Source organism: Orcinus orca, chromosome 7, assembly GCF_937001465.1.
Source record: "Orcinus orca chromosome 7, mOrcOrc1.1, whole genome shotgun sequence".
NCBI classification, from domain to species: domain Eukaryota; kingdom Metazoa; phylum Chordata; class Mammalia; order Artiodactyla; family Delphinidae; genus Orcinus; species Orcinus orca.
Window position 1 is genome coordinate 69,379,436 of NC_064565.1, and position 27,147 is coordinate 69,406,582.

The 27,147-nt window shown below is 35.9% G+C and overlaps 1 protein-coding gene and 1 long non-coding RNA gene across 3 annotated transcripts in view; one reads left to right on the plus strand and one right to left on the minus strand.

Annotated features, from left to right (window-relative positions):
• On the minus strand, window positions 1-25,578 carry LOC125965052 (uncharacterized). Its single transcript, XR_007478530.1, has 3 exons — window positions 25,520-25,578; window positions 7,389-7,534; window positions 1-75 (listed from the first exon to the last, which is right to left on the minus strand). It is a non-coding gene; the product is annotated as an uncharacterized LOC125965052 (long non-coding RNA).
• Window positions 1-27,147, plus strand: part of PPP1R1C (protein phosphatase 1 regulatory inhibitor subunit 1C) — a 129,543-nt gene that overhangs the window by 2,600 nt on the left and 99,796 nt on the right. The gene's annotated exons all lie outside the window — the stretch shown is intronic.

The window sequence follows — 27,147 nt, forward strand, 5'->3', positions numbered from 1 at the left end:
CATTTGTTGAGGTTTTATTCTCCATTTCCCGTATAAAGTAAAGCTGCATTATTATTCCTGATAAAGGACTATGATCTGCAACACACAAACATTATGTACTTATTGAATGGGGGTGATTTTAATTTCACATTTAAGCTCTGTTTCTAGAAATACAAGTAAGACAGCAAAGGTCACGGCACTAATTTGTATCCAGGCAGGACTTGTTGTTGGATTTTTTGCAGGTACAAACAATAAAGGTGGCTAAAAAGAGTTTAGTGGAAACATAGTAAGTGTAATCACAGATTGTAGTGAATGATTCGTTTTAAGAACACTGGGGCAAAACAGTCTTTGACTTTTTCAGATTCCTTTCTAATTAGAGAAACATATATAAGAAAGTAAAATTCTAATAGCATATTAGTCATGGAGCCCAAATACAGAAAGATGTTCAGTTGTTGGGAAACAAATAGGCAAATTTATTCCTGCTGAAAACAAAGAATTATAATTTGATGCTGTATCTTTAAAGTGCTACAGCATTTTAAAATCATTTTCAAATATATTATTTCACTTAATAAATATAACATATTTGGTTGAATAAGAGATGCAACTGGTAAGAGGTGCAAATAAATAGAAGTAAATAAACATAATAATGAAATCTTTTCATATTGGAGGTAATTTTAGAGCAATTTTCCATCACAGCCTTTTGCTCATAGTAGCAGACTTCTCCACAGTGTCCTAGAACTTACCTCTCTATGCTAACCTTGAAAAGTGTTGCCCAAAGATATAACAAGAACAGAATCTTCATAATTTCATCTGTACTAAATACTTCTTTCCTATCCAACAATTCTTTATGTTTCAAATATTATCTGAACATTCTCTATCAAACAAAACAAATAACAGCAACAACAAAAAAACTTAATTGTTAAATGACCTTGTTAAAGCAATTGTTGCTTTTAGCCCTCAAAAGCAATGTGTTCTTTGACAAATAAAAATCGGGTGCAGCTTTAAATCCTGGTAAATAAACAAATCTCTTCAATTTATTGAAATTGCCCAGGACACATATGAGTATTCTTGGAATCACCTATCATTAATGCTCTTTAAAATTCAAGTCCCTGAAAATCTTTCTTGTCAATTAATGAAGCAAAGAAAATTAAATTTTCCATTACAGAGACATAATTAACAAACCTTTCCAAATTCATATGATAAGATCAGTATATTGTAATCATTGTTAAATGAATTAGACATGGCTTACTTAAAAAAAATCTTTTCAGGAGTTTGCAGAAATAGTCTGTTATAAAAGAATATTTGAAAGAATGATTTAATTTTAGATTAGAAATAAAGGAAATAGCAAGATATTTCAACATGTAAATCCAGATTGTTTGCTAGTTCATCTTTGCCTGTGTAAACATATAGATGAGGTGGGCATCTGATTGGTAAGATTCCAGGGGCAACAAAATGTCACATCAGTCCCTTTCTAACCAACAGCCTAGAATTCTCAGCAGTAGAAACACGAGGGAAACAGTTACATAACCTGTTAAGGATATATCCTCCGGCATAGATTAATCAATTTAATTCAAAATAATGGGACACAAGACTAAAAATGTTAAATTGAAGGCATCTTACCTGAAAAAGTTTAAAAGCAAAGGGTGTGTCTTTATGGTGGAGAGGGCAGAAACAATGTTTGCTTCTTGGAATGACTCTAAACAGCCAATGGCAGTAAAAAGGTACTAGAAGCCAGAGATGCAGGGGTAGAGGTGCACCAAAGACAAATTTCATCTTTTTCAAATGTTTTCTAGGGCTACCAGTTTGACCTTGTAGCAAACTGCTTATCTTTCAGAATTTTTAATCTTCTGAGTAAGTGCCTATTTATGATAACCTCTCTGAGGTTATACAGTAAGAGTCTCATTGTCTCGTCTTGTACTATTTGCTTTTACTCTTGTACAATATGTAGTTAACTGGTTTGGTTTCTATATTTTTAAAGGGATGACTATATATAAATCTTCTCTATTTAGAAGTAAATGCAATGTCACTTTCTGCAATTTATTTCATCACATTTCTAGATTTACTTAAACATTACTTGTATTTACAATAGTAGGCTTATGAGAAGACTGTATATTTATTTGGCTACCAGTATTAGAAACTTAGAATTGGGAAAGAACTTCAGAAAATACCTAATCTAACCACACTTCTTCATGAAAGATACAGAAATCGACCCAAGTCCCTGAGACTTGCTCCATTTTGTATATATCAGAGAAGAATCCATAGTTACAACTAGTTTTCAATATGAGATCAAATAATTTTACAGGTTAGAAAAGTTTCTTATGAAAAACTTGAGTAATGCCCCACTTTATTCTAAAATAACTCTTCATTTACTTTTGTCAATAAAAGTTCATTTACTCACCTTTTTAAAAAAATTATTTATTTATTTATTTACTTACTTATTTATTCGTCTGCACTTGCGGGCTTGTGGGATCTCAGTTCCCCAGGGATTGAACCCAGGCCACGGCAGTGAAAGCCCAGAATCCTAACCACTAGGTCACCAGGGAACTCCCTACTCACCTTTTTAAATACATAAGGCAATTCTTCATTACCTTCTTTTCTGGATTGAATATTCCCAGCACCCAATAAGGGCCTTAATGAGCTCTATCCAAATTCTCCTTGTCTCTAGGCCTTTGGAGCCTAGCGCTGGACACAGTCTTCCAGTAAAAAGCCAGATTAGAACAGGCCTTCTGAATATTAAAGTTTGTGGCATGCATTCTTTTCCACTTGCTGTTAGGCAGAGACAATATGGTTACAACTAAGTATAATGGACCTGATGCCTATTGAACATGAGTGAACTGTAAAAGGCCAGGAGCTTACTGAAGATTTGGATAAGTACACAGGAGTTCTGGCATCATTTAGAAGTTTGTTGTACATCTAATAAGTGGGACCAGACATATAATGTAAAATGGGGGATATTTATTGAACTTCCTATCACAGCCAAATTTGGGGGAGACTGACTTTCTCTTCAACACTTTTCGCTCCAAATATTCTTAGAAATGAGGAATAAAAATAAAGCATTTTCTCACATGGGCCATGTTCCTAAAAATTACTTAATAATGAGACATATGAATTCAATATCTCACCATCTCCTTTCAATCTTGAGAGTAAGTCTAGTCAGTAAAGAGAACGGGGATTTCCAGTTGATTGGGCTATTTGTCTCCACACACTGAAAAAGAAGCCACAGTCTGTTCTGGAAGTAGCATGTGACTTTCTAAATGAGGCTTGCATTTTAGGAATTTGACAGTAAGTTGACTAATAAGATTTTCAAGGCTCTGTATTTAAAATCCTGAGACACTGGATGACACAGAATATTGCTGGACTCAGACTGAGCTGTTCAAAGCAGAGAGGCTCCAGAAATTTTCAGTGATGTGAGGTTTTGCAGGGTCATCAAGTTAAAGTGGACATTTATTTCTAGTGTTAGGGCATTCATATGCAAACAGTCTCTCTTCATGGAGACCCTGTATTTTACAAAATGAGTGATTGGTAGGCAATGGGCACCCTGAGTACAAGTTCCAGGAATCTCACTGAGGATTTTCCTGGGATTCTTAAGGATGGGTAAGACATCATCAGTCCCACACCTGGAGGGGCCTGTCACCCGCAGGGACCTCCAATCAAATGTGTTCAAGTAAAAGCTGTACTGGACCTATAGTCCATACAGTTTTGTTTCATTCTTTTTTCTCATCTTCCTTGGGAATATGGCTGTAATTCATTCTGATCTACAATTGTCGTTGATTGTTCAGCATTTATTTTGCCTTCTGAACATTAATGACAGTACAAAAGAAAGAAAGGTCCAGTGTTTGAAGACTCTTCAAGGTTTAACTGGTATGAATTTCTGTCAGAAAAGCCTATTTTTTTCTCCTCAGCATTTATTTCTATAAGTTATGGAATGCCAAACCATGCTGAATGAGTTAAAAGATAAGTAATGCAGGGACTTTTCTGGTGGTCCAGTGGTTAAGACTCTGAGCTCCCAATGCAGGGGGGACAGATTCCATCCCTAGTCGGGGAACTAAGATCTCACATGCTGCACAGCGCAGCCAAAAAAAAAAAAAATTTCAAAGATAAGTGATGCATGTGGCTTTCAGAGGTTCATGTACTGTACAACTGATTGACTGATTTTCCTATAACTATTCAGTCTGTGCAGCCAAATAGCCCCATCAATAGGAATAATTGTGAGCCAAAGATGAGGTTCCAGTTCTTAGTCATGCCAAAGTTTGCTATACTATAAGTGTTCAAAGGACTAGTGTAATCTTCAAATTGAATGGAAGAAAAATGAAAGGGCAAATTACAAAACTATGAAATAGTGCTGTTTTATTTCAGCAAGATTACTACTTTTGCTCATTTTGAGCAATAGCATATACTGCTCATCTTTTACACTGAGTTTAATAAGAAATAGCTTAGTGAAATATGAATTATGGTAGGTTCAATTCACTTCCTTTTTCTTGGTCTCTGTTTTCCTACTTGTGGGGATTATAGCAGGTGAAAATAACCCTAAGGTACTTCTGCATAATGTTGAAAGGCAGTGTTTGTAGTAGGTAAAGCACTGCCTTTGGAGTAAGACTTGGGTTTGAATTCCAGCTTTGCCGGTTTCTGGTAGTGAGACATTGGGTGTGCAGTTGACCTCTGTGGGCTCAGTTTCCCCCTTTTTAAAAGAGGACATCGAGGTATAAGAAAATGCGTAGCACAGTGTCTGCAACCAAACAGATACTGAAGACATGCGATCCCCCTGTGTCATTATATCCATGCTGAGTTCTCCTAAAACCTGCATTTCCTTTTTTTTTTTTTTTTTTTTTGCGGTATGCGGACCTCTCACCGTTGTGGCCTCTCCCGTTGTGGAGCACAGGCTCCGGATGCGCAGGTTCAGCGGCCATGGCTCACAGGCCCAGCCAGCACGAACCTGCATCCCCTGCATCGGCAGGCGGACTCTCAACCACTGCGCCACCAGGGAAGCCCTAAAACCTGCATTTCTTATCAGAAGATGGCCCAGCTCTTTTCCCTTCCTGACTGCATTAGGCGGTGTCAAACAGTGTCCCCATGAGGCATTGGTTCTTGATAAGAGAAAAGATGTACCATAATTCCTAATTCATCAGGATAAGAATACACAATTATGGAATTGTTATGGATCTTATACTGTGGCATTTGTTCAACTGACCATGTCTGGTTTACAAACATAATTTTCATGAAATATGAGTCCTTGGGAATATTTTAAAAATAAGCATGCTACTGATGTCTATAAAGTTATGAAAAAATATATTGCAAGTAAGAGATCTTTGTGAAAGATTTGTATCCAATCAAAAAATGCAATTCATGGGAATTCCCTGGTGGTTCGGTGGTTAGGACTCTGTGCTTTCACTGCTGAGGGCCCGGGTTCGATGCCTGATCAGGGAACTGAGATCCTGCAAACCACTTGGTGCAATCAAAAAAAAGGAAAAAAAATGCAATTCATATCCTAATAGTATGTGGAAAGAAAGAAGATTGACTATGGAGTATAAAAATCCTTTAGTGGGGGCTTCCCTGGTGGTGCAGTGGTTGAGAGTCCGCCTGCCGATGCAGGGGACGTGGGTTCGTGCCCCGGTCCGGGAAGATCCCACATGCCGCGGAGCGGCTGGGCCCGTGAGCCATGGCTGCTGAGCCTGCGCGTCCGGAGCCTGTGCTCCGCAACGGGAGAGGCCACGGCAGTGAGAGGCCCGCGTACCGCAAAAAAAAAAAAAAAAAAAAAAAATCCTTTAGTGATATCTATTAAACTCTCATTTGATTGCTCACATTTGATTCCACTCCATTTGCTCTCACTTCCTTCCATACACCGTTCCTGTGCTATATTCTGGGTAAGCTTTCTTCCTCTGGTTCCTCCTTTTGGTTCCTTTGCCAACTCTTAAGACAGCCTAGACTGACTCATTTGTGTAAATCACTTTCCATGTTTTCCAATTAATCTTATTTAAATTGCAGCCTGAGACTCATTTAAATCTCAAAACTTTCCCCTAACTAATCTGATTCATTGTTTGGCTTTGTTATTCCAATACTCTCCTCTCACCTGCAACTCTTGAAGGTATTTATTGATTTATACATTCAATTCAATTAAGTATTTACTGAGTCCTTATTCTAAATCCTCGAGGAACATGTGGACTAGGTAACAGAGAATAATACATCTGGATGAACCAGGATACAATTGTAATAACAGAAATTCCAACAGCTCAGACCACAGTAAGATTAATTCTGGCCAAGACATAGAGGCATTTATTTATCATGCTCACTATTCTATGAAACATTTGTAAAACTTGTCTTGATCTTTTGGCTTTAAGCTTTTAAGAATTGGCATCAGAGCTAAAATTTTACTATTTATTCCAAACTAGTAAGCATAGATATAGCTACTCAAAACTAGTAGCATATCTAGTAGATACTAGATGCCCATGGTCTATTAAATTTAAGTGGATAAAAAAATATATTCTCAAATCCAATGGCAATCTATTAAACTTTTCTGGGCACTTATTCTGGCTAAGGCGCAGTGTTAGCTACTCTAGGGGATAAAATAGGTAAGTCACCATCCCTGACCTCATGGAGAAACCTACCTGAGGCATAATTTGACACATGTATATATATTGGTAGTAAGATCAACAACATGTGGCAAAATACAAAATATATTTCAATTCAGTGCAGAAATGTTTACCATAGGATGTTTTGGGTGATTAGGTTATAATGTTGTAAAATACGGTACAGAGACTAGATGCTTGATAAATGGCAACTCTTATTTTGGAGAGGCCGGCATGTACTACTTAGGAATAGAGGTGTTGGAATCACTCAGGCTTGAATCTGGCTCTCAGATGGCTGCTTACTGCCTGTGTTACCCCAAAAAAGTGGCTCATCCTTTTAAGGTCCATTAAAAGTGGGGAAGCTGGGTTCACGAGGCTCTGAAAAGCTTGTTTTTTTAACACTACCAGATTTCACTCAATATAAAATATATTCATTAGAAATAAGGCTATTCTGCATCCATTGAATAAACAGATGCACATTTTTGTGTCTACATAATAGTACATATGGACAGCACTGTAATCAGCTGTTCTGGGGAGCTTAAGAGCACATTCAATTTCAAATTTAAGCTAGAAAAAGTTTCTAACAGCTCTTTCTAATTGTTTCTATCTCATAATCATATTCAAGGAGAACAGTAAATTACCAAACCTCTAACAAACAATCTAACCAAGCTATGTAGTTAATAGAGAAGGGTTATTTATGTATTTATTTTAGAATTGCTCAGGAACAAGCTTTCAAGCTTTGGGATTTTCTATCCTTTCTTCCACCATTTCTATTCATGACTTTGACCAAGTAGTGATCTGATGCTGTTCCAGCAATACCAGACACAATTTGGTAGCAGAACTTACCAGGGGCTAAAGCTGAAATGTCCGCACAGGGTCCAGGCAGGTGACATAGATGCCTGCCTGGGCTCCATGTAGGATGCTGGGAAGGGTACCGTGGTCTATTGGAGGATGCAAGCTCCATTCAAGGCTGTCAAATTAAACAGATAACACTACAAAGAAAGAAAAAAACACTGTAAGGGACGGAGGCACCTAAGTGGTAAGATTTTAGAGATGCTGGAAAATATCTCCCTAAATCCGTTTCCATACTACCTGAAATTCTACCTTTTGAAGTTGTTGTTAATATTGTTACTATATTCTATCTTTTGAAACACCAGTACTGTGACCAGATGTAACATATTGTCCTGGCAAGTAGTCTACCTGGAGCTCAAAAAGCCTGAGGTGGAGAGAAAGGAAGGTCCTGGAGCAAATGTCCCAGCTGCAAGGATTAGGGCCCTCCGAATTCATCTCTTCCCTCCCAGTCTGTTTGCTGTTATTACCTTCTCCATACTCGTCCTCTTCATATCTTCCTTAGCATTTCAGGGGCCCCTGAACATGCTGGGAAATTTTAAATCTATATCTATGAGTCTTTTCTGTGTTATGGAAAGAAGATTATCTTTGAATTTAACTCAATGATTTTGTATCATTTAGGGTAATTTGATATAGTAATTATAGCGCTTAACAAGGCTATTTGTGAAATAAGTTGCCAAAACCTGCATCATCAAAGGGAGATATCTTGACAGTCTGGTTAGAATACAATTACAGTGCAACCTTGGCAATAATGCTGAGAAAAAAGTACTGTGAGAACTAAGAAAAGCTAGGAAATTTGTAATCTTTCTGGGTTTGTTGTTGTTGTTTCATTCTCTGGGAGCAATTTTCCTTCATTATGGGAAACAATTTTCATAATCACACTCTTTACATATAAATACATATTGACCTGCTCATAAAAATAGAACTGAGTGCACAAAATGGAAGAATGAGAACAACAGTTATTTTGGAATCCAATTTTTAGAATAATTTGCCTCAATGTAACATCAGTTTATGCTTTTTTTCCCTGTCTGTTGAAGAACATACTATTAGAACACATATACACAATAGATATTTCCATGCACAAACACATGTACACATGCTTATATAAGCCAAATACACAACTGTGTGTAAAAATATCACAGGCTATTTATCCATATAATAAAATCCACTTGCACTAAGTGACCTGATTTTAAAAAGGCTAGCACCTACCAAAGTATCTAGAAAAGCTTCATGAATTCAGGTTACAAATGGAATAAAGCTAATAGTTATTATTTAAATTTCTAACCCTTTGAAATTGAAACCAATAAATCAAAAACTAATCACATTTGAAAACCCATGAATAAAAAACATTGAAATTACTGGCATAGATTCAAATGGTGAGATTTGTTAAATTATTTTTTTAAATCAGAAGAATATTTTAAAAAATAAGTTACATTTATTGAATATTAGTTATTTTAAGACTATTCTCTCATTTTGGAGGTTTCCTGTGCCCATTTTCATAATTCATGAATACAGGGAGAAGTATTTTAATTAGAAACAGAAAGTGAGCTCCTCCAACTACCACCTGAAAATCAATGTCTAACTGAAATATGTCCCCTAAATTGAAATCAACATTTAAACTTTTGACCTCAACATTTCTGTTAATGGTATCTCCATTCCTCTAATTGCTGAACCACACAACCTTGGAATCAGCTCTAACCCCTCTCTCTCTCCCTTGCCCCTTGAACCTATCAATGGCTCTTCTGCTGATTCTTCTGTACAGGTTGAATCTATCTCACTATATTTTTATTTTCCCTGCTCAGTCTAGGCACTTATAGCTTTATTCCAAAAGAATACAGTAACTTGCAAACTGCTTTTCCATTGCTTTAACACTGGGAGGTGGTTTTGTGTAGAGTTAAGAGCCCTAATTTCAGAATCAATGAACATGGCATGACTTAGAATCAAATCATGGCATGACTGAATATCTGAGTCTTAGTTTCCAATTCTGTGAAGCATGGATCATGGCAATTCCAACACTGGTCGTGTTGCTGGAGTGAAGCAAGATGATGTATGCTAGCAACGCGACTGATGAGAGATTTATTCTTTCCCCATCCTAATCTGTGTGAAAGGGTTTTGGCAGACAATTATATAATGGGTGATTGGCTAGGCCAGCTTTACTTTTCCAAATGGATTTGTTATGAGCTCTACTTTGTATACTACAATATAATTTACTTGTCCTAGTTTTTAATTAGCCATAGCTAAGAAGAAGAGTAAGGCACGTAAACTTGTCTTATGATGAGCTCATTAGGTTTCATCATAATGTGCACATTATTCCTACTTCTTGCTTTAAGTAAGTCAATCGACAGATGAATGGATAAAGAAGATGTGGCACATATATACAAGGGAATATTACTCAGCCATAAAAAGAAACGAAATTGTGTTATTTGTAGTGAGGTAGATGGACCTAGAGTCTCATACAGAGTGAAGTCAGTCAGAAAGAGAAAAACAAATACTGTATGCTAACACATATATATGGAATCTAAAAAAGAATAAAAAAGGTTCTGAAGAAACTAGGGGCAGGACAGGAATAAAGATGCAGACATAGAGAATGGACTTGAGGACAGGGGGAGGGGGAAGGGTAAGCTGGGATGAAGTGAGAGAGTGGCATGGACATATATACACTACTAAATGTAAAATAGATAGCTAGTGGGAAGCAGCCACATAGCACAGGATCAGCTCGGTGCTTTGTGACCACCTAGAGGGGTGGGATAGGGAGGGTGGGAGGGAGACACAAGAGGGAGGAAATATGGGGATATATGTATATGTATAGCTGATTCACTTTGCTATACAGCAGAAACTAACACACCATTGTAAAGCAATTATACTCCAATAAAGATGTTTAAAAATAATAAATAAGTCAGTCATTTCCACCGTAGTCTATGGAGTCTTTATTACACAAATTGTTGATAACTGTACTAAAGCTGAGATTTAAAAAATGAACAGAAGAAAGGAAAATAGTTGTGTTAGATTATGGCTGGCACTGCAGCTTTATATCTATTTCCTTCTTTATTTTTGGTGGAGGGCTTGAAGGCTGAACAGGAACTTTGTTCATTTGTCATAGGTACCTTCCTATTGAAAATGGGCAGCGATTTCCGATTAAGCAGGACAGACTCAGACTAGATTTGCTTTCCAAAGCACTCTAAGGATTATCCACTCTCCCTTCATGGGTCCTAAATACAGCCCACCTGCCCCCAACGATTAAAATGCTTTCAAGAAATAATGCCAGAGACCCACTCACCAACACATTTCAGTGAAGTAAAATGTCATGAATGATTGAGCTAAAATGTCTCATCTCAAATTCTACCACAGGTCATTTTACTTTGTGAATAGCCCAGAATTCCTGCTTTACTTAGCCAATGAAGGGCACCTTTTTGCTCAAGGTCTTGGAGACAGCTGAAGATATTTTCATACCCTAATTCTGCAGTCCACTGACATCATTAGAATCAAGGCAAACACCAGCTGTAATGTTTATATGGACAGTTACAGTATAAGGGACATATGTAAAATACATTTTGAAGTACATTTAGGACCTAAAAGACAAAATTACCTCTAAGCTACAAATAAAATAAGTTTTAAAAACCATATAAGCTCAAAGGCAAGTTTAAAGAGGTTGATAGTAATGTATCTCACCTTTGGTAGTTTTCTAATTTGCAAACCTATTTCACTTATAACATATATATCCTCAGCAACTCTGTGAGATGAATATTATAACCCCCATTTTAGAAAAAGCATGATAGATGAGCTGCTCAATGTCAAAGAAGCTAGTACATTAGTGGGTCTGAAATTTAAACTCACATTGTCTATCCAAGGTCAGTGTGCTTTCCACTACATTAATAACACTTTTCTCTCTACAAATAAGCAACATCATACCCTTACTATTTTATTTGTCTTCCTCTTGGAAGCAATTATAAGCAAGTTCTTCATTGTAGCTTGGCCAAGTGAGATTCTGTTTGATATGACACCAGAATGTATTTCTTTCCATTCCAACGTGAGTTTGTTTTAGAGTGGTAATTCTACACCTTTTTTTTCTTTTCTTGGATAATTTATTAGATAAGAGGACTTCAGAGTTGTTAATACTAGATTTTTTATTATATAAGCAAAAAATCAGATTACCAAACAGAAATATAAATCTTACCCATTATTCCATTCTTAGAGTTAGACCTCTTTATTTATGCATGTGTCCATTTGCCTATTTATATGTACTTATTAAGAAAACTAATTGTCTTAACTTAAAACATTAGTTGGAGGGCCAACGGTTTACATTTGGATCCTAGTTGACCAAGAACATGACCAATTTGTACATATACTGGGATGTCGTCTTCCCTTCCCATCAACTGTAGTTCATATCCTCCTAGACTCAAATCAAACCCCCCTTCTTATATGAAACCTTCATTGACCACTCCAGCTGGAAGACTTTATTCCAGGAGAAGTAACAAGTCACTGGATCCATTAACTCATTTGCTCCCTGCTCCCACTGATTGTTGATGACTTTCTGTCACCTAGTAATGCCCTGAAAAAATGAATTATAGAATAATTTTTTTTTTTTGGCTGTGTCGGGTCTTAGTTGTGGCATGCAGGATCTTTGTTGCAGTGCACGGGCTCTTCGTTGCAGTACGCAGGCTTCTCTCTAGTTGTGGAACGTGGGCTCCAGAGTGTGTGGGCTCTGTAGTTGTAGCTCGGGGGCTCAGTAGTTGTGGTGCATGGGCTTAGTTGCCCCAAGGCATGTGGGATCTTAGTTCCCCGACCAGGGATCGAATCTGCGTCCCCTGCATTGGAAGGCGGATTCTTAACCACTGGACCACCAGGGAAGTCCCAGAATTAATAAATTTTGATGTGAGTCAGGAGAAAAAAGATTGGGTCACAAGGCCCTTCCGTGTGTATCAGGCTTTAGTTAAGTATTCTCTGGGTATCAGGGCTGCGGAAAAGGGCTCCGAGGATCTGGGAGAATGACTGGAAAGATGCCTTACTATGGAGGGAAAATAGAGACCATTTAAAACTAACCTGATTATTTCACAAAGTTTATCCCCATCCTAACATCTCACAAGTACCTACAAATGATGACTCACTGGATCCTCATGAGTTCTTACATTAAATATTTATGGAAATAACTTAAAGTGGCCTTTGCTCTGTAACACACAACATGAACAAAATTCTTGGAATCATCTCAGCAAGGATACATGTTAGTAGTAGAGGACTTGAGCTAGTTGTGTTGTTTTCGTATAGACATGCTTTGAATTAAACACCACAGGCAACCGGTGACTGTGGATACATAGGCAATTTTGCATAATGATGATTTTGGGATTTCTTATGTTTTACAGGACAATTTAAAGCCTGAGTATGTTTTGCCTAATGACTAATTTTATTCTTTGGTTGTCTTTAAATTATTTGAACCTGATTTTAAAATGTCAGTAAAATGGTAATGGTGGAAAAGTGAATATATAATCAATTTGTCTGCTTTCTTAGAAAAATATAGGGGTTCAAGAGTTCAATTCAATACCAGCAAACAGCAGCAGTCTTTATGCACTGAATGAACGGCCAGATACTTTCCTTCTATGCTAACATATGTGACCAGATGAATAGGGGCTAGGTCTTCTTTTCATTTTCTTTGAATAGTGAAATAAATCTTTTACCTGGTAATTTTCCTTCCACTATTTTCTTTTCTTTAGCAATAAGCTATCAGGGAAGAGTTAGTAACCTGCAGTCAATACTGGAAAGCAAACAGTTCATTACTTACCAAAGCATTTAAAATTATACAACTTCACTGAAAAATCCATTTGATTGGTTTGCAAGATTCGTACGTAAGTGAAACTTAATGACTGCATGAAAAATAATTTTAGAGTGGACCTTGCACCTTATTCTTCCTTTCCTTCACTTTTTACACAAAGAAACCATAGAAACAAATTACTTTTGGCCCCAGTGAATTATTTGCAAACATATCTGTATTCAGCTTCACTTTACAGCATTCCAGCTGCTTTATTATTTTCTGACTGAGTCAGATAAAATTTGTGTTTTACGTATTCCTGTTATCTGGGTACGTATTAACATGTCTATCATTATGGGCTACTGCTGGTATATCATGCCAAAATAAGCTCATTACAGGCATCAGCTCCATTTCCTCATTTCTAACTTAGTTTGACATTCTTCTTGGCAAATTTTCCAGACATACCACAATCCATTTTCTGTTGAGATTTTTTTTCTCTTTTAATATTAAATTTTTCTGTGTAGCAGCTAGAAAATGAGGAATCGACCTCATTTTTTTTTTAAGCTATAGATTTAACATTTCACTGCCGTGAAAAATCTGAAAGGCTTTAACATCAAACTCCTTATGAGAAAACAGCTTTCTTAGATATGAAGTAAACTTGAAACTTTGACACAAAATAAATCGAGAAGAAATAGAATATGACTTCCTACTCCAAATCTTACATGCTAAGGAAACAAACATACAAATATGCAAACCGAAACAAAACAAGACAAAATAATAAACACTTAAAACATCATTTGTATGTAAGTCATCAGATTTATGTTTTTATTAATAATGTAATTATTATGTAAAAATTAATGATTCCTTGCTTTTAAAGTATAGTACGTAGATTTTGCTTTTTATTAATAACTTTGGTTCAATGTTTTGATGAAGAAAAAAGTTACTAAGATAAAAAAAGCACCAAAATGATATTTCAAAGAACTAAAAACTAAAATATTTGTTTTTTAATAGTTTATTAATGTGCTTCATGACCTAGACTGATTTACATGCTTTAAACACTCCAAATCCAAATTACAAATATAGAAATATTCATACTAATTGCCACCAAACATTTGGTAGCTGGAAGCATATACGAAAAAAAGTCTGTTTATAAGCTCACTCTGAGTATCTGTACATAACCCCAAAATATGCCATCAATCATCTTACTGGACAGGACTGATCTGTATTTTGTCCTATAGGACAAAAGTAGTAAGGAGCTTCCTTTGGAGAGAAGGGTGGTGGTTAATAACATTGTGACAAGTATCAACACATCAGAATGAAAAAGAAGTACGTAAATTGTCAACATTTTAAACTACTGTGATAAAGTCCTCTGTAATTTGTGCTTATATTTGAGATGTATGCTACATAGTCTTGCCTCATCTTTTCCAAACAATACTCTTGTATTTCACTGCATTTGCTCCTCTCTGCTCCGTATGGAATAACACTTAGATCCCTTAGCCTGATATACAAGATCCTTGACAGTCTGGGTTGAACCAAATTCTCCAACTCTACTTTATTCCTAGGCCTGAACCTGTGTCTCTGACAAGATTGGCTACTTGTTCTCTAACAATTTCCACCTTAAATCTTTGAATAGAAAATTTTTTCCTGGGCTTCCCTGGTGGTGCAATGGTTAAGAATCCGCCTGCCAATATAGGGGACATGGGTTCGAGCCCTGGTCCTGGAAGATCCCACATGCCGCAGAGCAACTAAGCCCGTGCGCCACAACTACTGAGCCTGCACTCTAGAGCTCGTGAGCCACAACTACTGAGCCCATGTGCCACAACTACTGAAGCCCGCATGCCTAGAGCTCGTGCTCTGCAACAAGAGAAGCCACTGCAATGAGAAGCCTGCACACCACAACGAAGAGTAGCCCCCACTCACCGCAACTAGAGAAAGCCCGCAAGCAGCAACAAAGACCCAACACAACCAAAAATAAATAAATAAATTTATAAAAAAAAAAAAAGAAAATTTTTTCCTACTTAGAATGCCCTCACCATTACTTTATTTTACAAAATACTTACGCTTTTTAAGATGCTCAGATTTATCTCATTTCATTCATTTCTGGACATGGACATTTATCAAAAATATAGCTTCTAGCAGCTCAGAGCTGAAAAAATACTACTAAGTAGAGTTCAGTTAGGTAGTAATGTAAATTCACAACTTTCCTATATTCTACTACAGCTGGACAGTCTGTGACATCTCCAACCTAATAAACTCAAGTCAACCTCTATGATTTTTGTTGAATTGCCACTTTTTTTTTTTCTGAAACTAAACCTTATCATTTGGACTTGATAAAAGAGTAATTAATCATTGAAAAAAGGAATGCTCAATAGCCACCCTAATTTCCACTGAAACCATCCTCTTCCATTAATTTTGTTTGAAAGGATTATTTTTGACAAGCAAAGGAAAGATGCAGTAAAATGGGTAAAACCCATGATATTGGTTCTATTTTGGTCTCAACTCTCTGCAGGATTACTTTCTCTAGGGATCCCAGTTGATGATTAGTCAGATTCCACTTGACCATTTCCAGTGATAGGTTTAGCTCTTTTTGAAGCATCATGGTTATGATTGGACAGCTCTATTTGTTAGAAAGTTATGCCTTATATCTAGTTGGAATATCCTTCTTGAATCTTTCAACTACTGATCTTGGTATGTTCTTCTAAAGGATTTCAGAAAAAGTGTAATACTTCTTCCAACTGAGAACACTTCATATGTTTGGGGACAGGCATCTCATTTACCCTCAGTTCTCTCTTGACTAAAATTTTCAGTTACATTTATCTTTTTTAAATTGAAATATAGTTGATTTACAATATTGTGTTAGTTTCAGGTGTACAGCAAAGTGATTCAGTTACATATATATATTTTTTCAGATTCTTTTCCATTATAGGTTATTACAAGATATTGAATATTGTCCCCTGTGCTATACAGTAAATCCTTATTGCTTATCTATTTTAGTATAGTAGTTTCTATCTGTTAATCCTATACTCACATTTATCTTTATGATTGTGATATGGTTTTCAGAAATCTCACCATTTTGCTCCCTAGTGATACTCATATTTTTTAGCATAGTACCCAAATTTCACTCATTTAACTGTTAGTTACTGAACATCGACTACAGGCCAGTGCCATATATATATCTAAAAAACACGAGGATTCACAATAAAAGGTGATGGGGTTTGTGGTAGCAGAAACACAGGATACTTTAGAAGCACACAGAACACATAGCCCAGTCAATAATGGCTTAATGGAGGAAGGATGTTTGTGCTGAAACCTGAAGGAAAAAGCAGGGGAGACTATTCAAGACAGAGGGGAAAAGAGGGACAAAGTCTCAGAAGCAGGGCAAGGCACTGCAGATTCAAGGAAGTGAGAGGAGTCCAGTATGATGCAGTGTGGAGTGGCATCGGGTAGGGGTGGAGATTAGGCAGGCACCATGTTGGGGAGCATCATAAACATTTTAAAGGAGTTATGATTAGGACCCACCAAATGGTTTTAAGCAGGACAGCTCACATGCTCAAATTTTATTCTGAAATGGTCCCTGTGGCTGCAGATAAAAAATGGATAGGAGGCAGAAGGTCTGAGTGCATGGGAAGTCAGTGGACCTGATTAATTGGATGGCAGAGGGGGAGATGGTAATAACAAAGAAGTTTGAGTTATGGCTATAGATGCTGGAGCCTTTCCTAAAAACACAGTGCACATTTGGAGGGGAGTGGGGAAAGGTGATGAGTTCAGAATGGAACACATTACTTTGGATACAGTGGATAAAAGAGACAGCTCTCATTCAAATTCCATATGAAATATTCATAACATTCCTGGAAGTAATGCCTCAATAATGGAGCCACTAGTATTAAAAACCAATTTTCTAGAGCCCTTTAAGAGTAAACACAATGTTCTTATAAAAAGGAAATGTTTACTTAGTAATTATTACCTTAATAATGTTGGCAACATATCTACTTTAGGCTCAGTATAACTACCTGAAAAACAATAATTGCTCTTAATCATTAAAGGTCTCCAATTAAACACATACATTATTAGCCAAGCAATTCTGCTCAGCTACTCACATCTACTTATCTGCTGAGTCACTAACCTGCTGCCAGACAATCCGGGGCGTGGGTGTTATCCTCGGTCTGACGACTGTTCCGTATGCATGGGCTCCAAGGAATAGCTAATCCTAAACTGTATGGCCTCAGTTCAACACATCTATTTAAATTCAAAGTCCAACTGGAGCAAAATCTTAAATTCTTCTTTGATGAATTATATATACTTCTCATTTTCAATATTTAGCAAATGAGCATGTGTGGTTGAACAAGTTATCTAAGTATGGGTCTTGGAAGTTTTTAAGATTTATAAAGTTAGATGCAGCAAATTGTTTCAATCTGTAAGTGTATTTGTTATTCGCCATATAACTAAACGTAATTTCTGTCGTTTCTGTTATTTATGCCATTATTTTCTTTTTTTTTTAGAGGATTATTTTTTTGACTATTTATGGCTATGCTGGGTCTGTTGCTGTGTGCAGGCTTTCTCTAGTTGTGGCGAGCAGGGGCTACTCTTCGTTGTGGTGCACTGGTTTTTCTTTGTTGTGGAGCATGGGTTCTAGGTGTGCGGGCTCTGTAGTTGTAGCACGTGGGCTCAGTAGTTGTGGCTCGTGGGCTCTAGAGCACAGGCTCAGTAGTTGTGGCACATGGGCTTAGTTAGTCTGCGGCATGTGAGATCTTCAGACCAGGGCTCAAACCCGTGTCCCCTGCATTGGCAGGCAGATTCTTAACCACTGTGCTACCAGGGAAGTCCCTATGCCATTATTTTCAAGTCTCAAACAAATGCCTGACTATACTATCTACTTTGTCATTCTCTTGTTCTCAGTCCTTTCCACCTCAATCTTAGAAAAACTGTATTCTAGAAGTATGGTATAATCAAAAGGTATAACCTTTGGAACCAGAAAGACCTAGGCCTGAATCCCAACTCTGCCACTTATTAGTTCTGTGACTTTAAGCAAGTCACCCATCCTCTTTGAGCTTCAGTTTGCTCACATACAAAATGTAACTAATAGTATCTACTTCACTGAGTTGTTTTAAAGATGAAAATAATGAATGAAAATGTCTTACATTATAGCATCTCAGAGCCAATAACAGCAATAGTAAAATATTAATATTTTGGAAATTGTTGAAGCAAAGAGTTATGTGCTCTTTTCCTTCCTCAACTGGAAATCTTGCCAATCTAGTCATTGTACTTATTGGTTATGTCTGATGGTCATTTTATTGATTTGGGGAGGAAGTGTCCCCAAAGACCACTGGTTAAAATTTAGGTACTGGCAATTTAAAAATCACTGAAAGGAAGTCTGGCCTAATACCTGCTTTATTGCCTAAGATTTTACTAAACAAAATAAAAACAATGGTATTTGGAAGTAAGGCTTTGGTTATGAAAGATTAAAGACATTTACTTTGATCTTCACTGGAACATTCTGAAGACTTAAAAAACATTGTCTTTCAATTTCTTAGCTAGAAAATAAGGATTAGATGAGAGAGACTAAAAGTGGATTTCAAGTTAATCAGATGATCTAGAGCATTGCCGGAACAAGAAGACTTAAAATTAAAAAAAAAAAAAAAAAAAAAAAAAGGTGGTGCTTTGGCCAGTTTGTCTACGTCTGCTGGTGATGCCCATTGGTTCTCAGGACTGAAGGATAAATGTTATTGTTGAATGTGGTTACAGTTTTGAACAAAATTGCATGGACAAATTTTAAAATCATCTTTAAAATTTCCTGGCATTCTTTCTGTCTAATCTTTTCTTTTATTAACAGCGGCCTTGAGTTTTAAGTAGTTTCCTCTTATAAGGCAGATGTGTTGAAACATGCACATGGAGCCATGTGCCATTATGAGTGAAACACAAAGAAGTTGAAACCCAACCCTACACTTGAGGCATTACTGAGATATTTGAGGTATTACAATAAAGCAATAAGCTTAACGTTTTGAGCAATGATCAAAGTGAAAACCATGGGCTGAAGAAACACTGCAGTATCAGGATGTGAATGGGTTAAGCTGGCTTCTCACTGCTGGTTAATGGTTTTCAGAGTACTTATCATGGTGGTCTTCCAAACGAGGAATTGGTCTTCCAAATGAGGAATTTCCTTGTCTACAAGGAACACTGGTTAGGTGGTTGCCTATATTACTGTGTTCCATCTATAGGAATTGTTTGCTTTTTGTTACCTTATTTATGTGGTAGCAACATGGGAAAAATTAAAACAAACAAATAAACAAAAAAGCCCCACAATAACCTGTGTACTGGAAGTCAGGAAATCTGGATTTTTATTTCCAGCCTGCCATGATTTGGCTATATGGAAGGGTTAATCACCTCATGTCTTTGCGTGTCATTTTCTGTATCTATGAAATGAAGAGATTTGATGAAATGACATCTTTAATCCTTTCCCTGTATTGAAATTTAACAATTTTTATAGTTATTGTTGGATTTACACACACACACACTGTCTATCTACATACATATTCTAACACAATGCATAATTGAATGCTCATGGTATTCCATTATCCTGTGACTGCATATTATGGCTTCTTTATTTAGAAAATACCAGTACCGGTACTACTACTACTAATACCTTAGTTACATTTCCTTTAAAATCCAAATGTCACTTAATACCCAATTAAAATTCCATTCAAAGCCTGAATTTCACAGGAGACACCACTTAACATAGACCCCCAAATCTGCCTTGTACATAATGCTTTGTATAGAATTCTACGCTTTTGAAAATAATGCCACATTGAGTCATATGATGATGGAAATAAAAGAACCCTGGGTAATAGGGGCTTTTGTCCTGTCTTCCACTAACCAACTAACGTTGGTAAAGCATGTTTCCCTTCTTTTCTCAGTGCCATTTTTTTTCTCCATTAGTCAGTAAACACATATTGCCCTAGGACTATGAATTTTATCTGGACCTATTGAAAAATGTAGGGTTGAAAATTCTAAGTGGATTTAGTGTATTTATAAATATTTCAAAATATAAATCAATGTATTTGCATAAATGTCTATAAAATATAGTGTCAGCTAGTTATTTGCAACTCAAAGAATGTAGTTATAAACAGATCATATTTGATGTGAGCTGAGTGCATTATGATATGCTTGATATATATTATGATATAGGATAGGCCCTCCAAGCCAATGCCTATGCCTTTGGTAAAGGCAAATTGGTAAAGAGGGACAGACTCAATGTTTTCAAAGGACACTCTCATCTCTAACACTTTACAATTACATATGTTCACTGTTTTTAAAAAATGCTTTTATTAAATTCTTGATGGTTTTCAATCAAAAACAACTTAGAAAATGTACTTTTGCGATAAGTTTACCTTTGAAGTTAGTAGAGCAAAGCATAAGGGTTTTGGAGTAAGGTAGATGTGGATTTGTATCTTAGCTTTACCACTCAACAGTTAAGGGATCCAATAAAAGTGACAATAGTTTTCAAACCCAGTTTTTTCCTCTGGAAAATAGTACAGGGCTATTCATCTTATGTGAATATGAGATGAGGGTTAAATGAAATTATACAGTTATTGGGACACGGGAGTTTCTTAATGAAATGTTAGTTTCCTTTCCTTTTCTTTTTTTGTTTTTTTATAAAAATTTTTTTTTAGATTTCAGATATGAGAGATATTTTATTTAATCTCATATTTTAGATATGAGAGAAATCATCCAGTATTTGTCTTTCTCTGTCTGACGTATTTCACTTAGTATAATGTCTTCAAGGCCCATCCATGTTGGCCCAAATGGTAGGATTTCTCATTTTTTAATAATAGAATAATAGTCCATTATGTATAATATAATATAAAATATAATATATAATGGAATGAGATATATATATATATATCTCCACAACTTCTTTATCCATTCATCCATCAGTGGACACTTGGGTTGTTTCCATGTCTTGGCTATTGTAAACAATGCTGCTATGAACATGGGGGTGCAGATATCTTTTGGAGTTAGTATTTTTATTACCTCTGGATATATTCCCAAAAGTGGGATTGTTGGATCATATGGTAGTCCTATTTTTAATTTTTTGAGGATCCTTCATACTGTTTTTCATAGTACCAATTTACAATACCACCAACAGTGCACAAAAGTCCCCTTTTCTCCACGTCCATGCCAGCATTTGTTATCTCATATTTTTGATGATGGCCATTCTAACAGGTGTGATGTGATATCTCATTACGATTTTAATTGACATTTCCTTAATGACCAGTGATATTGAGCATTTTTTTCTTGTACATGTTGGCCTTTTGTATCTTCTTTAGAGAAATGTCTATTCAGGTCCTTAGCCCATTTTTTAATTGGGTTATTTATCTTTTTGCTATTGAGTTGTATGAGTTCTTTACATGTTTTGGATATTAACTCCTTATCAGATATATGGTTTGCATTTTTCATTTTAAACAAAATTTGATTGATTTGGCATTTTTAAGGAGATAATATACATATTTGAAGGAGAAACTGATTACTATTTTTATAGCTAAAACATGTTAATAGTCTAGCTTCTTTAACCATAGGCATCATTTAGTCAAAGTATCTAATTTTGTCTTTGTTTCTGATAATTAACTTAAGAATCTGGGTTTCTGATTATATGGTCAATTGTACTTCTCCTTTTATTAACTACTTAAAAGTAGTTAGACATCTCTTCAACTTTTGTGTCATTTAGTAGGCTGGGCCCTAAAATATTAAGTTTGTGTGATTCATAGCCAAATTTCCAATTATAAAACGAAAGTTTTAATCTCACTTTCATCCATGATCCAAAAAGAACCTTTGCTTGTCATCACAAATACATGATAGTATATAGTTTACCCATCTTTGAAGAGGTTTAGCCATCTTTGAAGTCTTTGCCAAATACCTGGTAGGCGAACAGATTTTATGTTTCCACTAAAGGTTGATGTTACAAGTGGACTAACTTCATCTTTAGGTTATTTATTTATGTATTCATTTAGTATGAATTTAGCCATAAATTAATAAGCTGAGTAAGAAAGCTACATTTCTGGGAGCCATATATATACAAATATATGTACATATCATATGCAAATGTATATGTACATATATGTAATCAAGATATGTCAACACATTCTGGAGTTAATATTTTACATTTTCTGAACAATACAATCAATAGAATTCTAGTCTATGTCTGTTTCCAATTTGCTTAACATGTTGATAAACATTTCTAGGCATTTGTTTGCTCATACATAAAATGAAGGAGTGTCCTATCTATCCTTGAGGAGATGAGACCAGCAATGGGCTGTCAGAGTCAAGGCTAAGTACAAATCATGGTCTGGCTACGGTTTAGATGCTAGGTGAGTATAAGGATGATACTGGAAGTTTGTTCAACAGAGCAGATTTGAGGTATGACCAACGTCAGAAGAGAAAAGCAAAACCTTTATGCATGTTTGGAATCAAGGATAAAACGTTCAGGTCTGTGTGTGTGCATGCATACATCATCACTCACATTCAGGGGAAGGGAGGATGGAAGTGAAGAAGTTTTATTTGTCAATTATACTTTAATAAAGCTGGTGGGGGGGAAGAGAAAAAGGCAACTGAAAAAAAGAAGAAAGCTGGGGGCCTGGGTGGAGGTTTTCATAAGTCTTAGGTAGACCCCTAAAGTGGAAATTGCTCATTGCTTCATTGGAGTACTTCTTAGTGTTCTATTTGGCAAAATACATTCATTCACCTCCATGTATTTAATAGTTTACTATGGAACACGTTGTTTTCCTCGAAACTATCATACTGCAGTCCCTTTGTAGTCTCAAAACAGATGTGTGACACTAAAATTCTAAATTTCTGGGATGTCAACAGAAGAAGAAAAACCATGCTCTTTTGTTTTGCACTGTAAAACAATGTGCTATTTATGTTGATGAATGGTCATTATTCTAAATTAATGTCAGTAAAAGAACATGGTTATAGTTTAAGTTTTTTGAGAATTTATGTCCATTCAGACTAATCAGTTGATTTCCCTCAAATTTTATCTTTGTGATCCTATTTTCTTAAATAGTTAAAGAAAAAAGTGACAACAATGTGAAAAAAATGACTTAACACTATACCTCTTGGCTATAATGATCTATCTAAATTAAGGCAAAATAAAAATATTGAGAATGTTAATTACTGAGCCCAGTTTTTGTATTAGGTGTGCTAGATAAAATAGATTGCAAGGATCTGATTTGTGAGCTTATAGTCTAGTTTTAGGAAACAAGACAAGGAAATGAGAACAGTTAATAGAGGAAAGAAAAAACAAAGGAATTACAGTGAGACAGAAGATGATTCATTATTGAATGATGTCAGCAGTAAATGCTCTAAGAGTTCAGAGGAGTGAGAACTCTCAGAAGACTGATGTTTGTAGAACTGACTTTATAGAGGAGCTGGAGTTTCATTACAGACATAGCTTGTGGAAAATCATGGAGGTAGAACATGTGAAGATGAACACTCAGGTCAATTGGATTGGAACTGATGGTTATAGGAGACCAGTGAAAATTTATGTATGTGGAAGCCAGCATGTGGAGGGGCGGGATGAGAAATTCTGAAGTTTACCGGGATTGTATGAGCTAGAGCATGATGTGATCAAATAAAGCTCAGTCCTGCAGTATGCGGTATGGAACGAGGAATGGCAGGAAGGTCAGCTGGGAGACCAATGGAAGAGTCTAGGAATAAGCGAGAAGGATCTAAACTGAAGGATGGTGAAGTAATGGACTATAAAAGACAAATGTCAGACATTGAGAAAAATGAATCAACTGCCTGAACTGACTGCCTGGATGGGTGTGAGATGATGAATCTAAGAGAGTAAAGCAGGACTCCAGGTGTGGGTAGTAGAGGAACTGGGAAATCTGGAGGAAGGAAATAATTTTGTGATCAAAATGTAGTCATAATGTAAAAGTAATGGTTATGTAGCTATTTTATAATACGTTACACAAATTTATATAGTGTATGCGACATGTACATTACTGATACATTGTTATTATATATTATAGTTATAACCATATTTGTGCCATGATAATATGTTTATACACAAAAACCCAACTTCAAAAATAAAACCCAATGATAGACTATTTAAAAATGAGATTCCTTAACAGAGTAGAGGTTTATACCATCATAGATGCAACTCGTATTTTCCTAGGTCTTGCCAGCCTATGGCTATAGATATGATCTTATTTATAACAATTCTTAAATTCCCTTGTGTGGTAGCCATTATCTACTAATGTGCTCCCTCAAGCCCCATGCAAAGTGCTTTCCCCAATCAAATATTTCATCCTTGGGTGAAGCATCACATGTGTAGCACTTCTCATTATTTCTACTGGGCACAGCTGCTCCTACTTTGAGCTGTTTTAACCACCAGGCACATCTTTTTTTCAGTTTGTAGCCACCCTCAGTCCCGAGCCTCTAGGAGATTCAATGGCACCATGCTTTGTTTAGTCAACAATGTCTCTCTCTTGGTATTAACCTAATAGTGGGCCTCCAAAATACTTGGGAGCAAGTTCATTACAGAGTATGGTAATGTGTCTCTTTCAGGTTTCAGTTACAGCTCCTTTCCCCATTTTTGGATGAGGAGATGAATTCAATGAGATTGAGCAATGTGGCAGATACCATGTGACAAATCAATGGCAGACCTGGAATTCGAACTCAGATCAGACTACAAACCCTGTACTCTTAACCACAGATTTTTTAATAATTATAAGTGTCATGCAGTCTCATCAAACAGCACTGAAATAAGCTCTGGGGATCAGATCCAGAGGTTTATCAAATCAACAAGATGGAAACAGAAATCCCTGTACCAAAACCAAGCTTAGTAACTAATTTGGTAAAGTAGGCACTAATTTCAAAGTAGGCAGTGGCTTACAAGTACATCTCTATAAGAGCAGCTTAACAATATCAGATATATTAAACAATTGAGATGCTTAAGAAATTAGTTCCCTGAAAATATGAACATGCTGAAACTGGTTTAAACAAGTTAGATGTTTGTTTGACATTTAATATTGAAGATTCATGAGAAACATAATTAGTTCTCAGATTGGAGCATATTACAGACAACTGAAGGAAAGATTAAAAGGACTACAATACCCTATATGTATTGTATTTATATGTATTTAAATTAAATTTAAATTAAATTTTATTTAAATTAAAATAGCATTATTTTTGATTTGATAAATTGTTTTAATGTATTTATAAATATTCATACTGTGAATCTTGATAGGAAAAATCTGAGGTAAGTAGATTATATGTTTTAATTTTCATATTATCATTGCACAGAATTAGAGGAAAGAAGAATATCTTAAGCAATAAAAAATTACTAGATTCTAGGTTTGGGGATTAAGAATGAGAAAGACTATACAACCTTTACTTTTCTCTTTTTCTCCTCTGAGAATGACATGAGGGTTCTTCTTGACCGCAGGGGATCTAAGGATAAAAGAAAATGTTTGAAGAAAGCTTAAGTAGAATGAGTGGTCCCTTGGGATCCTTCCTGCCCTGAACACTATTTTGCATGTTTCCCTGACAGCCTCAGAAGAAATCACAACTCTTTTCAACATGTAGTTTCTCCTATCCTTGGATTCTTTTCTTCTTTTTCCATAAAAATTATTTCTCCCCATTCTCTCTTTATCTTTCTTGTTTCTGCCTTGTAACATGAATAGGGGTCTACATCTTAAGAAGAAAACTCTTGTCTTGACGTTTGCCGCCCCTTTCTTTATGATACTTGATTCTCTCTGTTTATAACTCGACTTTTCAAGGGTTAGTCTGCCCTTGCTTTTAGAATCTCATTAGTCACACAACCCACTTTACTTTGGCTTTCACTAACTCTCCTCTCTCAAAGGTCACCTTATCCAAACACACTTGTCTATTTTCTGTGCTTACCTTTCTTGACCTCTCAGCTGCTTTTGAAACTAACAACTCCCTTCTTGAAATTCTTTCCACCTTTGGCTTTTGTGATTCCATGTCCTTTTCTCTCACAGCCAGGGTGACTTCTCTTTCTCAGTACTGTTGAGTGGTGGCTCTCTGTCCCCACTACCCTCAATAAAGGGTGATTTTCCCAGGGCTCAAATATTTACCCCTTACTCTGCTTCAGAATTAGTCCCACCAGCTGCTTGTCTGGCAGCTATCTCTTTATAGTTTATCCCCTGTACTTAGCATCTCTTCAGCATTTACTGACTTAAATAACAATTATCTTTCATATTGTAATACAAACAACTACACATATATGTTTTTATATTTATTAAACTCACCACAATTCCTGAAGGTATTTTAATGCCTGTTTTGCAGATTTGTATACTGAAGTTCAGAGAGGATAGTACAAAGTCTGTGAAATGAACTTAGGTTTATCTGACTACATCTTATACTGCTCTTGCTTTACCAAGATGTTTTTCTTTAATTTTCATTTGCATGCAAAACACTTCTATATGCATTTTCTCACTTGCTTCTTTTAACAGTGCTATCAGATAGATAAATCATATGTTCTTATAATTTCTGTTTTAAAGATAAGGAAACCTGTTCTTGGAGACCTAAATGAATTTCCTTATTGGTAGACACTAGAGTCGCTTCTCAAACCCACGTATTCTGATTCCAAGTCAACTTTTCTTTCTATTTATCACTCTGGGACATGGATATATTGCTTTATAATTTTCCATGAGTTGTTTCATGAAGGTGTGCTTTGTATATACTCCAGTAAATAGATTTATAGGGTGAGATTGCTCTATATATGGCAGAGAGCTAATCAATGTTATTGACTGAATTTCCACTTTAAAATAATATTAGTTATTGTGAAATCTGAATTTTCCAAACATATTATTAATTTAGAGTTTTGTAAATGGAAAGTTTTAATTCTTATTGCTTTTATCTAAAAATTTTCTGTGATATTTCTGTATGAGAGGTATGCCTGAACTTGAATGGTGCCCCCAAACTCATAGATAGTCACAAAGTATTTTTTTAAACTAATTACAAACAAAACAAAAACAACCTCCTAAATACATT